Here is a 6,000-nt window from a genome sequence, read left to right as displayed (position 1 = left end):
ACTACTTACAAGAATCATGCTCCTAGTGGTGTGGTACTCTAGGATAGTATAAACTCAACTGTTTTGCACAAATGCAATCTGTAATTTATAGCCCACAGGGCTCTAGACAACTACAAAGGTATAAAACTTGTGCCCTAGTTTTTTAAAAAATTGTGAATTAAAAAAATGGTGGACAAATGTTTACCTAAATTTATTTACTGAATTCATGAATACATTGCACATGCTATTTTGAAATTTGCTTCCAAAAACAAAGGTGTTTTAGGTCATCTCTTCAGTACATTTTGCATAATGTTTGTAGCATGTAATAATAAGACCCCTTTTGGCACATTTTTGTCATTTGCTGTCCAAAAAAGTGTCAAAGTCATTTTTGACAGCTTTTGGTATAAATCACACACAGTCAGTGTAAATCAAATGTATTTTATAAATGAACTTAATCAGTTATAATTTTTGCAGCAACTTGCTTTTTTGAACAGGGACAGAGAAGAATCTTTAGAAGTCTTAGGTTTACTGAAAAAATGAGATGATTATTAAACAATGAAAGAAATTTGATTTCCTTTATGAAAAGGCATATTTTCCAGTGCACTTTCAAATTACATGCTCTTGAGACTATTTTAAGACTCTTACATCTATGGCTCCTTACTTAAATCATTATCACATGTTTTAATCTCATTGTGTCCATGGTTCTACTAGGTGATAAAATATTCACGGAAAGTGAATATTACTAGACCTCAAAACATTTATGCTCTGCAGATTTTACTGGCTTGTAATAGCCACTTGAATTCTCACCACAGCTGACAATAAAAAAGAAAATCAAGAAACTGTGGCATAAAGGTGTATTTAATGAAAGGGCAGTCATTTCCAATAAGGCAACTCTCAGAGGATCGCTAGAAAAGCTTGACATTTGGCTTATGATGAGGTAATTGGGTCTTTTCCTGATACTTTAATTAGAAAAGAAATGCACTTGATGTTCTCCTTCAGGACTGAGTTTCAGCTGAAACATCTGCCATCATAACTGCTATCATCACCATCACCATCGCTTTTCCAGTAAAAAATAGTTATCAAGCACAGTTTATGTGAACAGTATGGACTGGTGAAAAAAGCATGGGTTTTAGAACCGGGTAGATAAAAATAATTAACATTCACTATGAGCCAGGAACTGTTCTAAGAACTTTTTCTGTATTAACACATATAACACTCTCAACAGCTTGTAAAGTAAGGGAATTGATACAAAAAGATACATACCTTGCACTCATCTTAAGATAAGAAAATTGAGGGTCAGTGAGGTCCAGTAACTTTCCAAAATCAAAGGTGATAGTATAAGTGGGATTTGGACCCAGATGTGTCTGATGAAAGAATCCATGCCTTTAACCACTGAGCTAGGCTACCTTAATACTCATATTTGATTTAAAAAAAAAACATAATCAACTTCTAAATCCTTTGACCTTTTTTTTAAAAGAAAGGTAGTGGAAAGGATCATAGAATCCTTTATAGGGAAAGAACTAAGTCTTGAATGATACGTAAAAATTCAACAATGAGACTTGGGGTGGGGAGAACTTCCAGGCAGAGAGAACAGTATTTATGAAGGTCTAAGAGGCATAGAACAAAAGTGCATGATTAAGAGATTATAAACAATTAAGAATGAATGGACTGCAATAAACAAATGGGAAATAGATTTTTTAAATACTTAGGAATAAATTTAAGAAGTGCAAAACTTATATACTAAAACCCCCAAAACATTATATATATATAATTATACATATATTACATATATTACATATATATGTATAATTATATATATATGGAGAAAATATCCCATTTTCATAAATAGGAAGACAACTTTCTTAAGACATTAATATTCTTCTAAGCTGATTTACAGATTCATTGCAATCCCCACCAGAATCCCAGTTGACTTCTTTATAAAAATTGACAAGTTGATTCTAAAATTTTCATATGGAATTTCAAGGGACCCAGGACAGCCAAAACAATCTTAAATAAGAAGAACAAAGTAGGAGGACTTGCAATTCCTGATTTCAAAACTCACTAAAAAGCAACAGTAAACTAGACAAAAAGACCAAATGGCACTGGCATAAGAACAGACACACAGATCAATAGAAGAGAATAGAGAGTTCAGAAATAAACCCTTACATTTATGGTCAACTGATTCTCAGCAACAGTGCCAAGACCATTCCATGGAAAAACAATAGTCTTTTCAAATAAAAGGTGTGGAACAACTGGACAGCCACATGCAAAAGAATGAAACTGAATCCTTACTTCACACCACATACTCAAAATGGATCAAATATCTAAATGTAGAAGCTAAAAGTATAAAACTCTTAGAAGAAACAAACAAACAAAAACAAAGCATAAATACAGGACAGAAATAGACTCATGGACAGAGAATACAGACTTGTGGTTACGGGGGGGGGGCGGGGTAGAGGGTGGGAAGGGATAGACTGGGATTTCAAAATTGTAGAACAGATAAACAAGATTACACTGTATAGCACAGGGAAATATACACAAAATGTTATGATAAATCACAGAGAAAAAAATGTGGAAAAAAAAAAAGAACTAGCAAAAAAAAAAAAAAAACTCTTAGAAGAAAACATGGGGGTAAATCTTTATAACCATGGATTTGGCAAAGGATTCGTAGATTTGACAGCAAAAGCGTGAGCAATAAAAGAAAAAAACATATTGGACTTCATCAAAATTAAAACCAATTATGCTTTAAAGCACACCATCAGAAAAATGTAAAAGCGATTCACAGAATGAGAGAAAATATATTCCATTCTCATTAGTTGCGGTAATTATGTTCTATACAGTCACCACAAATACTAAACTAGTAAATATTACATCATTGCCCCTAAGTGAAATACAGGATTAGGTTCCTGTGAGCATTATTGTCAACCAATTAATATCTAACCTTGTTTTATGTGTGTTACTGTTTAAAGACACCTCATTTAATATATACAATACTGTCGATTCACTAATGTTGAACTCATGGCCAACAGCAATATAACTTATGCCTGAACAAAACTCATCTAACATATGTACTTTCTCCATAAGGCACATCACAGCCTTCTTGTGCTTAAGGACACTAGACAGCATTTCAGCACTATGCTTGGGAGACATTTTAACAGCAAAATGACCGACAAAAAGCATAGACCAAAGAAAATTCTATCCTACCCAGAGCACTAGTTTTCAATCCTTGGCATAACCACATGAAACCCTCTTTATAACACACCTTGCCCTCTGTGTCCACTTCAGTGAATTTCTTCAAAGGTGTGTGTTCTCTGCTTGACAAACAGATAGACTCATCTTTGTTTTTTAAAGTTATTTTGATCTTTATTTTATAATTTGGCAGTCTTACCCAAACTCTTGGGCCCCTACTCCTCTCGCTTCTTATCACATTTGCTTCTCTTCTTGCACCTTCATTCTTTCCTTCCCTCCTACCTATAACCCACTCCTAGAATTCCCAAACAAGGGATTGCAGGACTGCTATGATCACAAACCATAATGTTGTTTCTTCTGACTTTTAAAGGAGTCTATGCTCAACAACTCTATTCATATCCATCCCTGTGTCTGGAATGTCCTTCTACCTCCCATTGGCATCCTCACCTGTTGAAATCCATCCAGTACTTAGAAGTCTACCTTCAAATTACCTGCCAAAGTATTGCCTCACAAAGAAGCCCTCTCCAATGACTTTGCTTCTCTAAATGCTTGAAATCTTTGCTTGTAATGTTCTCACATCACTTTCCATCAGGAACTTCAGCTTTTCATATTATTCAATTAGTATTCCTATAAGACAGAAAGCTCTTTGAGAGTTGGGATATTTATGAGCAAAAGATACTGTCCATAGCCATCTCAGAGGAAACACTGGCTAAGTCTGGCCTTTGAGCTCTTCTATTTTTTGCACATTTTTTCTAGGTATTGCATGTATTATGAAAACAACTAATATATAGTGTTCTGCAATCTTCAATGTAATTTCTCACTTAGTCCTGAGAAGAATTCTGAAAGAAAATTATTTTTATTAGCTCTATTTTACAGATGAAGGAACTCAGAGTTAAGGAGCCTGATGAATGTCATACAATGGTAACTAGCTGATCCAGTTTGTAAATTCCACTCACTACTCTCTGGTAATAGTGTGTCATCAGTAAAAACTGTAGGCCCTCTATGGGATACCCTACTAAAGTGATTGGTAAAGCTCTGCACTCAGTATTTCTTCTTCATTGTGCTACAAAATTAGACAACAGTCTTTAGCGTCTTGAATTTCCTTATCTATTAAACCAGCACTCTTGTTGGTTGAAAACAGCTCACCTTTTCCCAAGTTGACATTTAATATCTACATAATTATAGTGAGTTGTCTAGCCTATTTCTGCATTCATCTCAAAGTCACAGGATGCTAAGAGCTAACAAAAAAGAGTTAGGAAGCAACCTCCAAAAACAAACATCTCTATTTCAGGGGCAAAGGTCATACTGCCAGGCTGATAATTCCTTGATAATATCCCATCTTATAATGATGGGGAGAGACAAACTAGGAAGATGTGGCAAAACACTATAATGACAAAACAGATTTTTTTCTCTACTTTATAAAAGCCTATTCAAAATGTGTAATTCTCAATGAGTGTGTATATGTCCATGAATGACTGGAAAATTGTGCTGAACACTGGAATGTGACACAACACTGTAAAATGATTATGAATCAATAAAAAATGTAAAAAAAAAATGTGTAATTCTGAGGAGCTTGAAAACACATATGGCCTCATTTCTATGAGTCCAGCTTGGAATCATGGAATCAAAAATCAATTCTGAGATTCTTAATCCAGATAGGCCTTTATCTTCTTATAAACTGCTGTAAGATTCTAAAGGAATGAAAGTTCCTATAAATAGGGCCCTGGCAAGAACAATACCTGCCACTTAAGAAACTCTGTTCTTCTCAACTATGTTTTGAGTTTCCAGTGGTCAGGGACCACGGTTTGTAAATTTTCTAATATTTCTCCTTAGCATCTCACTGCCTTGTACAGACAATGCCTAGTGAAATTTCCTTGCCTTGAATTAGATTAATTTAAGCAGAAAAGTTGACAAAGAAGACAATTCTACATTCAGCATAGATATGATAATGTACTTACCAAGAAGTTAGGTCTACGCAGTGCTCTGCATTAGAGAGGGAAGGTTTGTTCTGATCCCTTCAACTATTCCTGCATATTTGCAGGTAGCAGATTAACAGAAATCCCTTTCACGTATGAGAAAATTGATGCACTTGATTTCAAAAAAGTTTATACAGAAAAAGATCTAACAGCTTATTAGAATATTAGTTATCCTACATATGGTAGCTTTGGACTACTTACTTAATTTGTGACAAAGAGTTTTTAAATAAGAATTATTCTTACACACAAAAAAAGAAACGTTATGTTTTTCCTTCTGGGATTTAAAAAAATTATTTAATTTACTAAACAATAAAATGCCCTAATGTTTTAAGCCAAACACTCTTCTTTGGCTCCCAAATGTTTTCAGAAATAACTTTTTCCTTGTTAATTTCCAAATCTTGGCTGCATTTCCCACTAATTTCAAACATATGTCATATACGAAATATGTTATTTTTCCAAGCCTAATTTTGGCAGGAGGGGATTTTTGGAACTGACATAGAAAGATCTGGGGACAAACAAACAGGACAGCTTGAAGCTGCCACAACTCCGTAACAGTTTTATCTTTTTTTTTAATCTACCTCCAGATCCACAAAGGCAAGGACAATACAAGGGGTGAGTGGGCTCTGATAAAATTTCAACATGAGGTAAAACATACCTTGAAGTTTTATATGTTACCCTATAACTTTGTTTTCCAAAAAGAAGCACTCACAAATAGTAATAATTTTTATAGGATATAAGATGTGACGTAAACTTAAGACTGATAACTAGAGTAATACAATCCTGATGTTATCACTCTGATTCCCTGAGACTTACAGTCAAAAGGAATAAACAGGTAAAGCAATACAAAAAGTTCTTC

Source organism: Vicugna pacos, chromosome 4 (genome assembly GCF_048564905.1).
Source record: "Vicugna pacos chromosome 4, VicPac4, whole genome shotgun sequence".
Lineage (NCBI taxonomy): Eukaryota > Metazoa > Chordata > Mammalia > Artiodactyla > Camelidae > Vicugna > Vicugna pacos.
This window is presented reverse-complemented; position numbering follows the sequence as displayed.